This window comes from Callithrix jacchus, chromosome X (assembly GCF_049354715.1).
Source record: "Callithrix jacchus isolate 240 chromosome X, calJac240_pri, whole genome shotgun sequence".
Taxonomy (NCBI): domain Eukaryota; kingdom Metazoa; phylum Chordata; class Mammalia; order Primates; family Cebidae; genus Callithrix; species Callithrix jacchus.
Genome location: NC_133524.1, coordinates 34986182 through 35003038, shown reverse-complemented (window position 1 = coordinate 35003038; position 16857 = coordinate 34986182). Strand labels below are relative to the sequence as shown.

The 16857-nt window shown below is 36.0% G+C and overlaps 1 protein-coding gene across 4 annotated transcripts in view; it reads right to left on the bottom strand.

Moving 5' to 3' along the window:
• The window catches only part of LOC118150508 (uncharacterized), a 683858-nt gene that overhangs the window by 358373 nt on the left and 308628 nt on the right, over positions 1-16857 (bottom strand). Inside the window, exon 3 of one of the 4 annotated variants that reach the window (XR_013531494.1) lies at positions 15298-15434. The exons of the other annotated variants lie outside the window; for them this stretch is intronic. The gene's annotated coding sequence lies outside the window, so the exon portion shown is untranslated. Of the gene's footprint in view, positions 1-15297; positions 15435-16857 lie in introns of those variants that run through there. 4 annotated transcript variants of the gene reach the window in all.

Here is a 16857-nt window from a genome sequence, read left to right as displayed (position 1 = left end):
AAAGACTTAAAGGCAAAATATAAAACTATAAAAAACCTAGATGAAAACCAAAGAAATACAGATCTGGACATAGGCTGTGGCAAAGCCTTCATGAGAAAGACTCCAAAAGCAATTGCAACAAAAACAAAAATTGACAAATGGGGTCTAATTAAACTAAAGAGCTTTGCACAGGGAAAGAAATAATCAACAGGATAAACAGACCTTACAGAATGGGAGAAAATATTTGTAAACTATGCATCTGACACAGATCTTGTATCCAGAATCTGTAAGAAACTTAAATTGGGCTGGGCGTGGTGGCTCACGCCTATAATCCCAGCACTTTGGGAGGCTGAGGCAGGTGGATCACGAGGTCAAGAGATTGAGAGCATCCTGGTCAACATGTTGAAACCCTATCTCTAATAAAAATACAAAAATTAGCTGGGCATGGTGGCGCGTGCCTGTAGTCCCAGCTACTCGGGAGGCTGAGGCAGGAGAATTGCTTGAACCCAGGAGGCAGAGGTTGTGGTGAGCCGAGATTGCCCCATTGCACTCCAGCCTAGGTAACAAGAGTGAAACTCCATCTCAAAAACAAACAAACAAAAACAAAATGAAACTTAAATTAACAAGCAAAATAAAACAACGCCATTAAAAATGGGCAAAGTATAGCTGACTGTAGTGGCATACACCTGTATTCCCAGCTACCCAGGAGGCTGAGTTGGAAAGATTCTTGAGCCCAGGAGGCAAAAGTTGCAGTAAGCCAAGATGGCACCAATGCACTCCAGCCTCTACGACAGAGCAAGACACTGTCTCAAAATAAATCAATAAGTAAAATAAAAATGGGTAAATTATATGAACAAACACTTCTCAAAAGAAGACATGCATGCAGCAAACAATCATATGAAAAAAACTCAATATCACTAATAATTAGAGGAATGCAAATCAAAACCACAATGAGTGCCATCTCACACCATTCAGAATGGCTATTATTAAAAAGTCAAAAAATAACAGATGCTGGTGAGGATACAGAAAAAAAAGGGAATGCTTATAAACTGCTAATGGGAATGTAAATTAGTTCACCATTGTAGCAAACAGTTTGGTAATTTCTCAAGGTATTTAAAAACAGAACTCCCATTTGATTGGCAATCCCATTATTGGGTATATACCCAAAGAAATATAAATTGCTCTACCATATAGACACATGACATACAGTATGTTCATTGTAGCACTATTAACAATAGCAAAGACATGAAGTCAACCTAGATATCCATCAAGGTTGATTGATAATGAAAATGTGGTACATATACATGATGGAATGCTACACAGCCACCAAAAGGAATGAAATCATATCCTTTGCAGCAACATGGATGCATCTGGAGGCCATTTCCTAAGTGAAATAATGCAAGAACTATAAAACAAATACTGCATGTTCTCACTTATAAGTGGGAGTTAACATTTAGTGCACAGGGACACAAAGAAGGAAACAACAGACACAAGGGTCTACTTGAGGGTGGAATGAGAGGAAGGTGAGAATTGAAAACTACCTACTGGATACTATGCTCACTACCTGGGTGATGAAATTATTTGTACACAAACCTCAGCAACATGCAATTTAACCATGTAACAAGCACGCACATGCAATCCCCTGAATCCAAAATGAAAGTTGGAAGAGAAGAATGAGAATAAAACAACCTATCCATGATAATTAGCAGTAAAAATAACAATAAAACGTCTCTCAAATGAAAGACAAGAGAGACATAAAAATCACATTAGGTAATCAAAGAATAGTTTTAGGATATCTCTCAGAAGGCCTAGAAAAGGATAAAAGTGGGAAGTAGAGTATGTAAGACAACTACATGATAACACTAAGAGCATTAATATTAATATATTTAAAGTCCAAGAAAGTAAAAAAAAAATGATAACAGCTAGTTAAGAAGTAGAACTTTTTGAAAAAATACTGATGGGAGCTTCCTGCTAAAATAGTATATTAAACAAATGCATACAATTACTCATCCTTCTGGCATGCTATTAAAAATGGAGAACTTTTTTCAAAGATATAAACAGACAGAACAGCACAGAAGATTAAAAAATACAACAAAATTTTGAAAGGTGAGTGGCAGATGGATGACAAGAAATTCAATTCGCTTTGTTACGATGGGAGAACCTGATAACCAATCTGACATTCACATATGTATTCTCCAAATTGGCATTGCTGGATACTAGTGGAACTAAGTGTTGGGAAGGGTTATAAAAACAGAGAATTATTTGCAAAGTAGTAAAAAAAAAGAGTAGAGATGAGAAAATAATCATGAATATATGTACACAATAACATGCCCTCAAAATAAGTAAAGTAACAACAGGGAAAATATAAAGAGAAGGGATATATTAACAATTTTCCTTGAAATTTTTAATTGTTTTCTTAGAAACTGATACTCATCAGAAAATGATAAAGAAGATGACATAGACTAACATGGTCAAACAAATAGATAAATGCTTAGTACCTAATGAAAACAAACACCTCAATGTTCAATTACTTAAATGACAACTATGACCAAAAGAGAGTTTACTCACCACAACAAAAGCTATCATTAAACAAAACTCATCTATATATTTAAAAATCATATTAAAACAAAGAAAGGGACATGAAAATCTTTAGACCTAATCACTTTAAGATTTAAAATGTAAACATAATTCCTGCTGCCACTTACTCTATTTGATATAGAATTGTAGATTCTGGTCAATGGAAGAAATAGAGCACAGAATTACGAAAAATAAAAGAGGAAAAAAACCGTTGAATTCTCACATGATATAATTATCCACATAAAAAATTGAGCAACATCAATAGGCAAACTATTGGTTCTAACAAAAGAGCTTAACAAAGTTTTTCAATCCACAATCTTCATCCATTCTATGTCTAATTAACACTAACAGCTTAAGTTTCAATGCACTTAAATGTGTAACAGAATGTATATGAAAATCTCCCTCTCCAGGGGATGGAGGTAGCAAACCACCATGTCATGTGCATACCTATGTAACAACCCTGCAAGATCTGCACATGTACCCCAGAACTTAAATTATAATATATATATACACAAATTTAAAACAAGAATGTATATGAAAATTAGGTGCACATAAATAATAGGTATGGAATAAATAAGAGGTTAAAAGAACAGAGGCTCTCCACCATATATTTTACTCCATTAACAATTTACAAAGAAATGGCAAAACACAAAATGAAAAAAAAATGTGACATCGGCACATTAAAGAATAAATAGAGCAATTGAGTGGAATAAAAGTTCAAACACAGTGTTATATGCACATAGGAATGAATATATTATAAATGGACCACCACAAGCTGATATGAAAATGTTGTACTATTTAGCAGTTGGCTTCAGGAACCAGGATCAATATATAAAGAAAACAATAAAGGAAATCCTTTACTATTATTCAAAAGTGTACTTTTGATAATTCAATATTTTAATATATAGTAAAGAAACAGTCAACTTAATAATAAAATAAATTATAGAAAAATGACTTTGTAATTTTGGAATGGGAATATACTTCTTCAGTAATATTCCAAAAAGGAGAAAACTTACCTCAAAATGTTAATTTGATTGAACGTGTCAAAAGTTACAGATTTTTATTCAACAAAGGACATCATATACAATGTTAACAGATATATAACAGGCTAATGGTCTTCATAATATTGGAAATTGAAAAGTGGTTAATATTGAAAATATAAGACAGAAAATCCACTATAAAATGGGCGTAGGCAATACGTAGTTAATTCAAAAGTAGAAAACCTTACAAGGCTAAAACTAAATAAATAAAAGTACGACCAAATCTCAGTAGCAACTAGAGAAACATGCAAATTAAAATTGCAAAGACAGACTTCTTATAGCCATCAGAGGTGCAGAAATCTGAAAGTCAGCTAATGGTAAATCTTGATAGAATATGTTGATATGGGAATCCTAATTTTCTAAAAGAAGTATAAAGTATTAGAGATAATCTAGAGAGCGCTTATCTAAATTAAACATGCACACATCCCGTGTCTAGGATGATTCTATAATTTATCATACAAACTGTGACACTTCATAACTATACTAGAATAATTGGCATAAACTGAGATTATTCTAGATAAACTGAAAAACATCATCATCTAATCCATTACATCAATCCAATCTAAATATATCCAAGAAAAATTAAGATATAGATCAATATAATGACATATGTGTGCATGTACTATGCAGTGGTTAGGTTCAGTGTAATGAATGCACATTCAGCAAAATTAAAAATTATTTTTAAGTGAAGTAGTAAACTCTATATTTTCTTCTATTATACCTGACTATAAGGTATGTGTGTATATATGTACATATACATATACATGTTGTGTACACATTTATATGTTGGGTGTGTACTAGAAAGGCAAAGTGTAATATATATTGAAGGAGAGAAGATAAATTAATCCAGAGAAAAGACTGGAGTTGAATTAGTGAATATTAACTCCTTCAAAAAATAAACTTCAGATAGAATATTTTTGTCTCAGAATTGTAACATAAATATAACAAAACCATCCACTTTTTCTGTCTAACATTGCTAATCTATGCACTACAGCATATAATGTTGAAATGAATTTGCAATCTTTACAATATTGTGTTAAAAATCACAACAATTGTCTCAGTGTTTGAGGAATCCTCGCTGCAACATTATTGTGGACATCTTTTGGCTACAAAGTCACCTCTGCGTATTTACTCGTAAACTGATTGCAGAACATTTTCATTTTCTTGGCTATTTCAGGAAAAAAAAAAGACGATGATGGAGAGAAGTAATCCTAAAAGCATAAAAGGTTTTGATTCATTGTGATTTTCAATATTCTATCATCAACATATATAACAGCGAATAAATGCTTTACAAATTGCAGCTTTCGATGGTAAACCTAGTCAGAAAAGGATGCAAATTTAATAAAACATTTAACAAAGACTTAAAAAAAAATTAAATTTGTATCCATAAACGTTACAGATTATTGGAGCTTCTTTGTGGGTTTTGGAAACATCAAATTCAAATAAAAATTTTACCAGGATTAGAAGGTCAAATTCAAAACGTCAGTCAAGGTCTCACACTTGCACAAGTACACCTTCACATATTCAGGGAGTTGACTGTATAATCTTCACGACTCTCAACTTGCTATCCAGATTGTTTTTCCCTAAACTGAGTAGTGTTTTGATATGATGGAAACAAAGTCACTATAAAGGAGAAACTAATATGTTTGGATTTCAATGTAGACAATGAACAAAGCAATAGAATCGAGTTTGCAAATGGGACCTGATTCAACAAATCTGTTCCATATGTCCATTTTCCATTTGCTTTCCCTCCCTTGCATATTAACACAAAAAGCACTAAAAATGGCTATTTAACAACTTCTTTCTTTCTTTTGCCTATTTTACAAATAAACTGCAGATTTACTTAGGGAAAAAAATGTTTGATTATGTTGCCCTGTCCTGTGATTGTTCCTTTATTTTCTTTAAGGAAGACCCTAAGATGTAAAGTAGTGCTCACAGTAATGCTTGTATCTTTGTGTCCATACAGCTGAAAGATATTGGTTTTTACTTTCATCGTAAATAAACTTCATGGTAAATTTATTCAGAAAAAAAAATAAAAGATTACATGTCTTTGTTATTGTTTTATTTTTGGTCATTGTTTTTTCTTTTGGACCTTTGTTTCACAGTTGACTTAATAAATACAATATCTCAGATGTCTACAATACATCATCCTCTTTCCTTGCATGCTTGCTTTCCTTGTTTTGGCTTATTTTATTTTTTATCTTATGTTATTTATTGCTTTATCCATAATCCCACATCACTTTCTCTCCATTCATGAGCTGGCATGCTAATACCGAACAGACATAAGGTCTTGAAAACATTATGGTCTTTACTTTGTGTGGTTTACTTTCTGTGGTTCTTTGCCTCATTCAGAGGTGAGTCCATTATTTATTCACACTTTAAAAGTTGATTTTACTATATGGAAGATCCAGAATACCATGGCTCTGGTATCTGACCTTTGATTTTTCCTAACTTTATATATTAATTTTAGGTACAGCCATTTGTATTATCTGCTGTTGGTAACTCATCTAAAATAAAATGTATTAGAAAATAGTGGCAACTATAAACATACAATATCACCCTCCCTTATATGTATAGTTTTAGTCTTCTGATGAGTTATTTTTTATATTAAAATGCTACACTGTCTTACATAATCCAGGTACTCTTTTCACAAATACTTCTAAATTATTTTGAAATAATTTTAGAATCCCAGGAAGTTTAAAAAATAATAGAAGGTCCATGTTCCCTCCACCCAATTTCTTATAATAGTAACATCTTACATAATATAAAATCAAAACCAGGAAATCAACTTGATACCATGTGAGTATATATTTTTATGTCATTTTACCATATGTGTAGATTTGTATAAACACTACCACAATCAAGATACAGAACGGTCCATCACAAGAATCTACCTTATCCTATCTTTTTACAATCACATCCACCATTCTCCTTCCCACCATGCCTAATCCTTGATAACCACTGATCTGCTTTCCATCTCTATAGTTTCATCAATTAAAGAATGTCATATAGGCCGGGCGCGGTAGCTCAAGCCTGTAATCCCAGCACTTTGGGAGGCCGAGGCAGGTGGATCACGAGGTCAAGAGATCGAGACCATCCTGGTCAACATGGTGAAACCCCGTCTCTACTAAAAATACAAAAAATTAGCTGGGCATGGTGGCGCGTGCCTATAACCTCAGCTACTCAGGAGGCTGAGGCAGGAGAATTGCCTGAACCCAGGAGGCGGAGGTTGCCGTGAGCCGAGATTGCACCATTGCACTCCAGCCTGGGTAACAAGATCAAAACTCTGTCTCAAAAAGAAAAAAAAAAATGTCATATAGAAGAATAATACAGTATGTGACCTCTTGAGGTTCTTTTTTTCATTCGGTATAATACCCTTGATATTCACTAAAGTTGTTGTGTATAGCAATAGTTAATTAATTTTTTATGTCTGAGTAGTATCCTGTGGCATGACGATCATTTGTCAACCATTCAGGAAGATTGTGATTATTTGTCATTTTGGAATATTGCGAATTAGCTCAATATTAACAACCATGCACAGGTTTCTGTGTGGATAATCATTACTGTGGCATAAATGCTCAGGAGAACAATTGATGGGTAATATAATAAATGTATGTTCTAAATATGTTTCTTTTCCTCAGATTCCTCTCATTCTTTCTTTATGATTGGGTCTAAATAAATCTATTTTTACACAGGGATGAGCTATGCATGGGAAATACTATAAGTTGGGGCCCATGGAAAGTAATAAAGCATAAAGCAAAAAGAGCATTATAATCCATGACCTGCTTACCCCCCTAGCCCATCATGCCCCTAGTTCTTTGGTTGACTATTTTGACTTTTTTCTTTCAGCCATCTGATACACCACAACACTACATATTTATCAAAATATGTACATGAGCTCAAAGTACCCAAAATGATCTGTAGTGTCATTCTTCTATTTGAATTATATTCTCTTTCTACTCCAATCCAGGTTTTGAATGTTCATTTAGTTTTTCACAAATTATTCTCTGACTTCCTTCCACATTTGGCATTGTATCTGTTACTTTGGATTTTTTTTTGTTTGAGACAGAGTCTTACTCTGTCGCCAGGCGCCAGCCTGGTGTGTAGTGGCACAGTCTCGGTTAACTGCAACCTCCACCTCCTGGGTTCAAGCAATTCTCCTGCCTCAGCCTCCCAAGTAGCTGGGACTACAGGTGCATGCCACCATGCCCAGCTAATTCTTGTATTTTTAGTGGACACGGGGTTTCACCATGTTGGCCAGAATGGTCTCCATCTCTTGACCTCATGATCTGCCCTCCTCGGCCTCCCAAAGTGCTGGGATTACAGGCTTAAGCCACCACGTCTGACCCTGTTACTTTGGATTTTAAACTTAATCTGGCACTCAAAACTTTAGCTTGAGGAGAAAATCACCAGTTTGGGAAAAGAGCAAGTGAGAGATCCCTAGTCATCTACATCCTCACCACGGACTTCCAAAATCCTAGCCATGCAAGAGCCCCTTGACCTTTGAAGGCCATGAGACTAACACAGAAAACTGCCTGTTGACTGCAAAAAACATTCTTGCACAAAGGAAGCTCACACTGGGTCCCACACACTCCTAAGTCCTAAGCAGTTATAGGACAGGGTCATTTTGAGAGCTCCGCATCCACCAGATTAAATTCTGCCATGAGGCCCAGCAACGCCTGTATCTCCGCCACCCTGGAGCACTAATTGCATAGCCCACTTGTAGTCACTGCAATTGCCGGATGGTTCCATAAGGGTTGAAGCCTGAGCTACTGCCAGTGACCCTGCTGACCCCAAAAAATGAGGTCACCTTGCATTTGCACATGCCTTAAGGCAAGGCTACTGTACCCACTGCCACATCCACCTCTGCTGCTGACTGTTGCTGCTGGTACTAAAGTATGAACCTCTGACAATGACTTCATTGTCCCCAGAAGTGGAGCAACTGTTAATTTATTTACATGTGCTCTGAGGACAGGTTCCCCCATGCACAGCTGCTGTCTGAGACTGAATGGCATGCTCCAGAGTCATCTGTCTATGGCTGCTTCCACTTACAGCAGCCCTGTCCTCCCCATAAGCAGGGCTATAGAATACTTGCATGCAGATTGAAGGCAGGCTCCCCTTACTCATCACCAATTCTGCAGCCTCCACCTGAGCCCACTGCTGGAGGCCTGAGGATTACCCACCGCTGCACACCAACATTGGCACGTGAATACTCATCGCAGGGGTCTGAGAATGGACCCAGCCAGTCAGTCACTATGTCACAGCTGACAACCACCCACATATGCCTCCTGTGAGCCTGGAGACTGGCCCACCGAGCCTCTCAGCCACCAATGACACCAGTGTGAACCACTTCAAAGAGCTGTACCATAACTAGTACTACCATTGCCCATGTCATGCCTACTGCCTAGGGGATCAATGACCAGCTCACCCAACCAGCACATTACTGCCATTGTTTTCCCCTGAGCAAGCTGCTTGGGAGACCCAAGAATTTGCCTGCCTGGACCTGCTAACATTAGTGCCAGTGTATGCCACTGAGGACCCAAGAAATGGCATGCTTTGCCCACCACCTGGGCCTAAGGACAGACTCACCTGGTATCCTAATCATCAGGAAAATGTCCCCATAGCCTCCTCTAACAACTGCACTCTAAGCTACTGAGGAAATCAAAGATACCACTGATGGTATTTGTAGACACTGAAACTACATGAAGAGTACACTACTGCATGTACCCAGAACCAAAGCCAAACTGCCCTACCCAGGCAACACCATATACATCTTCAGAAAAAGTGTTACACTACAAAAGCAATTCCAAAAAATTGGAATAATGAACTGTTATAGCAGATGGGCTGTAACAGTGTGAAACATGAGGAAACAAGGAAATATGACATCTACAAAGAAATATAATCATTCTCCAACAACAGATTCAAATAGAAATATGAAATCTTGGAGAAAACTCAAAACAATGATATTAAAGAACATGAGAGAGATTTTTAAAAAACGAAGACAAAAGATACAAAGAACTTGAAAACAATTCAAGATGCAAATGAGAAATTTGCCAAATAGAGAACGATTAGGAAGAACCAAACAGAAATCACTAAACTAAATAACTGATTAATGAAATAAAGAGTTAAATTTGAGATCTTCAACAATATACTAGGATGAAGCAGGAGAATTTCAGAAAAACTTAAAGACAGGTCCTTTAAAATAACCCAGTCAGATAAAAATAAAGAAAAAAAGAATTAAAAGCATGAACAAATAATATATGACACATGGAACACCATAAAGCAACAAAATATTTGAAATTTAGGAGTCCCAGAAGGCAAAGAGAAGAGCAAAGGGATAGAAAACTTATGTAGGGACATAATAGCTGAAACTCTTCCAACTCTAGCAAGAGATATAGAACCGCCAGATACAGAAAACTCAAGATCCTTAAATAATACCACCAATAAAGTTCTTCTGCATGTACATTATAATCAAGATAATAAAAATCAAAGACAGATCATTTTAAAATCAGGCAAACAAAAGCATCTAGTCATTAATAAGGGAATCTTCATCAAACTAACAGCAAATTTATCAACAAAACCTTACAGGCCAGGAGAGAGTGAGATGACACATTAAAAGTGCAGACAGAAAAAAACTGCCAGCCAACTTTACTATTCACAATAAAGTTATCCATCATAAGTGAAAGATAACCTGAGGGAATTCATAACCACTAGGCTGACCCTACAGGAAATGTTTAAAGAGTCCTGCACAAGAAAGTGAAAGGATGATATTTACCATTATGAAAACACATGAACGTATAAAACTGAATGGTAGGACAAACACACAAATAAGGAAGAGAAAGGACTCAAATATTACCCTTACAGAAAACTACCAAACCTCAATGAGAAAAAAAAAAATAACAAAGAAAGAAAAGAACAAAGGATATACAAAACAATCAGAAAACCATTAATAAAATGACAGAAATTAGCCCTCACATGCTAATAACAAACTTGAATTAAAAAATAAACTATTCACCTAAAAGATATAGATCAGCTGAAGGATTTGAAAACATGAACTATGTACTGCTTACAGAAATCTCATCTATAAAGACATATAGACTGAAAGTAAAAGGCTGGGAAAAGATATTCTACATAAACAGAAACAAAAAATGAGCAGAAGTACCAATACTTATATCAGATAAAAAAGACTTTAAGTCAAAAACAGTAAAAAGAGACAAAGAAGGTCATTATACAATCATAAAGGTATCAATTCACCAAGAAGATATAACAATCCTAAGTATATATGCACCCAACAGTGGACCCAGACATATAAAACAAATATAATTAGAGCTAAAGGGAGAGATAAACTTTAAAACAGTAATCACTGGGAACAATATCCCACTCTCAGCATTAGACAGATCATCTGGAAAAAAATTAATAAACAGATGTTGGATTTAAACTGCACTTTAGAACAAGTGGAACTAACAGAACATTTACAGAACATTTCATCCTACAGCTGTAGAATACACATTCTTCTTATCAGCACGTGGAAAATCCTCCAGGAAAGACCACAGGTTATGTCACAAAACAAGTATCAACAAATACAAGAAAATCAAAATGGGTATTTCTCCAAAGGAAAGGAACTCACTATATCAAAGGGATGCCTGCACCCTTATGCTTATTTCAGGTTTATTCGTAATAGCAAAGCTATAGAATCAACCTGTGTTGCTTGACAGAAAAATTGATAAAGAAAAAGCAGTATACACAATGGAATACTATGTGGTCTTTAAAAATAACGAAATCATGTTATTTACAGAAGCATAAACGGACCTGGAGGTCATTGAGTTAAGTGAAATAAGCTAGGCACAGAAAAATAAATATTGTACGTTCTCACCGATGTTTGGGAATTACAAATGTTGATCTCACAGAAGTAGAGTAGAAAGTGATAGATACTAGAGTCTGGGAAGGGTATGTGTAGAGAGAAGCATAAAGAGAGGTTCGTTAATGGGTATAAATATACAGTTAGATAAAATGAATAAATTCTAGTGGTCAGTAGCAAAGCTGGTCAACTATAGTTAATGACTAGGTATCATATATTTCACAGTACTTAGAAGAGAGAACTTGACATGTTCCTAACCATAGAAATGACCATTAATCTAAGTGATGGACATCCAAAATACTCTGCTTTCATCATAATACATTCTATGATATAATAAAATACCACATTTACCCCATAAATATGTAAACATGTATGTAATTTTAAAAAAAACTTCAGCTTGACTACCTTGTAAAGCTCTATTCCCAATTCAGAGTAACTTGGAAAGACCAACTACTAAGCTAATACTTCAAATATTGTTGTGAAGCTGTAAGTCAGGACCCAGAAAATTAAGCACAAATACTTACACATGCAGGCTCAGATCCCACACCACTTCAAGAAATTTAGTATAATACCTCCAGACTTCAATTTCTTCATGTGTAAATGGTCTTCTCAATTACTATTAATCCATTTTTTTCACTACAGTTTACCAAATTATTTAATCTTTTGTAATTAGTTTTCTTTTTGTTTCTCATGCTAGTCTTAGGTCAGAACTTTTTCTGCTAGTTGCTTTGTGAACCAAAAACTAACTCTGTATTGGTACCAAGTAGAACTGATTCAGCAGTATTTCTGAATTTTTCCTATGCAAGTTTCTAGTCCAATCTCTCTTTTACAAGCATCCTGGTAAGTCCTCAAAGTCTAACCTTTCTCTGAAATATATCCACAAGTTCCTTCATACAATGCCATCACAGGAAATAATCATTATACTTACTTAAGCTCTCTGCAGCAATGGTGCCTTTCTAAACTCTAAAGTTTCAAACAATTCTATTTTTCTCTTTTAACCATTATTGGTAGTTCACCTAGTGACATGGAGCCACATATGCATTCCAAAATTGTATTGTCTTGTTAAGAAACCAGTATAAGATAAATGTTATCTGAATGATACAATGCCATGCAGTAATGGAGGGCTTCTATGGAGGATTTGTGAAAATGGTTGGTCCAGCTCCCGAATGCTTGATAATAAGTTATTAATATTTTAAACTTAATGATGTAAAACAATAATTATCAGGAATTCAAGAGAAGCTGAACTAAGTGGTTCTTCTTAAGAATTTCTCAAGAGGGGGGAACTCCACCAAGATGGCCAAAGAGGAACAGCTACGGAATGCAGTTCCCAGCAAGAGCCATGCAGAAGTCGAGTGATCTCCGCATTTCCAACTGAGGTACCAGGTTCATCTCAATGGGACTGGTTGGACTGTGGGTGTAGCCCAAGGAGGGCAAACTGAGGCAGGGTCTGGTGCTGCCTCACCCAGGAAATACAACTGGCTGGAGGACTCCCCTCCTACCCAGTGGAGGTTATCGGGAAATTTTCCCTTTCGGCACTCCAGTTCAGATACTGTGCTTCTCACATGGTTTTTAAAACCCACAGACCAGGAGAATGGGCAAAAACTGAAAGCATTCCCTTTGAAAACTGGCACCAGACAAGGGTTCCTCTCTCACCACTTCTATTCAACATAGTATTGGAAATTTTAGCCAGAGCAATCAGGCAAGAAAAATAAATAAAGGGTATTCAATTAGGAAAAGATGAAGTCAAATTGTCTCTATTTGCACACGGCATAATTGCATATTTAGAAAACCCCATCATCTCAGCCCCAAATCTCCTTAAGATGATAAGCAACTTCAGCAAAGTCTCAGGACACAAAATCAATGTGTGAAAATCACAAGCATTTCTATACACCAATAACAGACAAACAGAGAGCCAAATCATGAGCAAACTCTGATTCACAATTACTACAAAGAGAATAAAATACCTAGTAATACAACTAACAATGTATATGAAGGACCTCTTCAAGGAGAACTACAAAACACTGCTCAAGGAAATAAGAGAGGACACAAGCAGACGGAAAACCTTCCATGCTCATGGTTAGGAAGAATCGGTATCATGAAAATGGCCATACTCCCCAAAGTAATGTATAGATTCAATGCTATCCCCATCAAGCTACCATTGACCTTCTTCACAGAACTGGAAATAAACCACCTTAAACTTCATATGGAACCCCAAAAAACCTTGCATAGCAAAGACAATCCTAAGCAAAAAGAACAAAGCTGGAGGCATCAAGTTACCTGACTTCAAAATATTCTACAAGGCTACGGTAGTCAAAACAGCATGGTATTGGTACCAAAACAGAGATATAGACCAAAGGAACAGAACCAAGCCCTCAGATGTAATGCCACACATGTACAACCATCTGATCTTTGACAAACCTGACAAAAACAAACAATGGGGAAAGGATTCCATGTTTAATAAATGGTGTTGGGAAAACTGGCTAGCCTTATGCAGAAAGCTAAAACTGGACCCCTTCCTTACACCTTACACTAAAATTAACTCCAGATGGATAAAAATTTAAACATAAGACCTAACACCATAAAAACCCTGGAATCAAACCTAGACAACACCATTCAGGACATAGGCATAGGCAAGGACTTCATGACTAAAACACCAAAAGCAATGGCAACAAAAGTCAGAATAGACAAATGGATCTAATTAAACTTAAGAGCTTATGTACAGCAAAATAAACAATCATTAGAGTGAACTGGCAATCAACAAAACGGGAAAAATATTTTGCAGTCTACCCATCTGACCAAGGGCTAATATCCAGAATCTACAAAGAACTAAAGTAAATTTACGAGAAAGAAAAAAACACAACCCCATCAAAAAGTGAGAAAAGGATATGAACAGACACTTTTCAAAAGAAGACACTTATGCAGGCAACGAACATATGAAAAAATGCTCATCATCACTGGTCATTAGAGAATTGCAAATCAAAACCACATTGAGATACCATCTCATGCCAGTTAGAATGGCAATCATTAAAAAATCTGGGGACAACAGATGCCGGAGAGGATGTGGAGAAATAGGAACACTTTTACTCTGTTGCTGGAAGTGTAAATTAGTTCAACCATTGTGGAAGACAGTGTGGTGATTTCTCAAGGATCTAGAAATAGAAATACCATTTGACCCAGCAATTCCATTACTGGGTATATTCCCAAAGGATTATAAATCATACTATTATAAAGACACATGCACACATATATTCATTGTGGAACTGTTTACAATAGCAAAGACCTGGAGCCAACCCAAATGCCCATCAATGATAGACTGGATAAAGAAAATGTGGCACATATACACCATGGAATACTATGCAGCCATAAAAAAGGATGAGTTCATGTCCTCTGCAGGGACATGGATGAAGCTGGAAATGATCATTCTCAGCAAACTGACACAGGAACAGAAAACTGCACACTGCATATTCACACTCATAGGTGGGTGCTGAACAATGAGAACACATAGACACAGGGAGGGGAGCATCACATACTGGAGTCTATTGGGGGGCTGGTGGGCTAGGGGAGGGATAACAGTGGGTGGGGAGGTTGGGGAGGGATAATACTGGGAGAAATGCCTGATGTAGATAACAGGGGATGGAGGCAGCAAACCCCCATGGCATTTGTGTACCTATGCAACAATCCTTAAATTTCTACACATGTATCCCAGAACTTAAAGTGTAATAATAATTAAAAAATATTTTTTTCAAGAGGTTGAAGTCAGACAGTCATTAGTACTGGAGTCATTTTGAAGGTTTCTGCACTCTTGTGTTTTTTACCTGGGTTGACATGACCGGAACAGCTGGACTGTGAAACACTTTGGGCTTCTCAGATGTCTCAATTTCTATATGATTTCTCCTGGGCATCTGAGCAACATAGTGGTTTTAGAATAGCTGAAATTCTGACATATTGCTTCAGAGGTCTCAAGGCATGAGGGAGGTATACTGGGAGAGACAGAGAGAGAGAGAGAGAGAGAGAGAGAGAGAGAGAGAGAGAGAGACCAACAGTTTGCTAAATTCCATTGATCAAAGCAGTAACAACACTCAGCCTAGGTTGATGGGGAGAAGCATAGACTCGATGATTAGGAAGACATGTGGGTATGATTTTTACCATTGCAAATATCTTTGAAAAATATAACTTACCACTAAGGTGTCATTTTAGTTAGGTATTATAAAATGATGTGACGATGATTTCATAAAGTTCTTTCTGGACTTAGGTTACCTTACATTTTGAATAAAGCAGGGTGGTACCTTATGGAATCTCCTACAGGCAGAATGTTGATGACAGGTAAAATAGCAGTCAAAGTGAATATGTTTACACATATTGAATATAGAGTGTTGAAATAGCCTTTGAAAGAACATCTTCATGTAGCTGAATTTTTGAGGTCAGTTTACATGGGTGAAAATATCACCTGCCACTCTTCTTAACTGCACATATTTTTTAAGTTCTTCATGCTGGCTTCTTCAGTATATAGGATGGTTTTAAGGATTCAATAAGACATTACAGAAAAATCTTAGTTCCATGACTAGCTATTATAAGCCAACCCATAAATACTAGTTATTATTATGGTTATTCTTTAATTGTAATTTGCCTGAAGTAAATCAAATGACATGTCTTAGAATCCAGGAGCTTTCCATATATAAATTTAGAACCATAAAGCCGTAAGTCAATTAACCCATAAAATAAGAACTTCACGATCATGGAGAAAAGTTAAGCAACAGATTTACATGCTATTGTAATTGCTTTAAAAACAAGAAGCTGTAATGATAAAATACTTTTGTATTATTCTAGCTTCAGATTTTTTGAGAAGTATAAACTGATTGTGATAAATGTAATACATATTTCCATTTTTATTCCTTGACTTTAGAGTACTTCATATATCTGCTCTATTTTTCTCTAAGAAATGAGTTCATGAAATATAGAGAGAGAACAAAAAATCCCTGGTCAGGTTTTGGTCAGAGATGGATACTGTGTTTGAGGATATAAGCAACTAAATGTTATAATTTACCAGCTTCTCCTACCCTTCACTGCCAACGTTCTGTTGTGAAATTTAAAACATTAAAACATATTTTGTGTAGAACCTTCCACCATGATACAGAATATTCCATTTATAGCTCTTATAATTAAATCATGGATACATTTTAAGTTTTGTGTATGGTGTGACATATGGGTGGGGTTCAGCTTCATTCTTTTCATGTAGATATCAAGTAGTCCCAGCACAATTTGTTGAAGAGACTATTTGTTTCCTATTGAATAATCTTACACTTGTCAAAAATTAATTGACCATTGATATATGGGTATTTTTTCTTAACTCTCAATTCTATTTCCTTGATCTATGTATGTCTATCTTCATGCCAGTACCACATT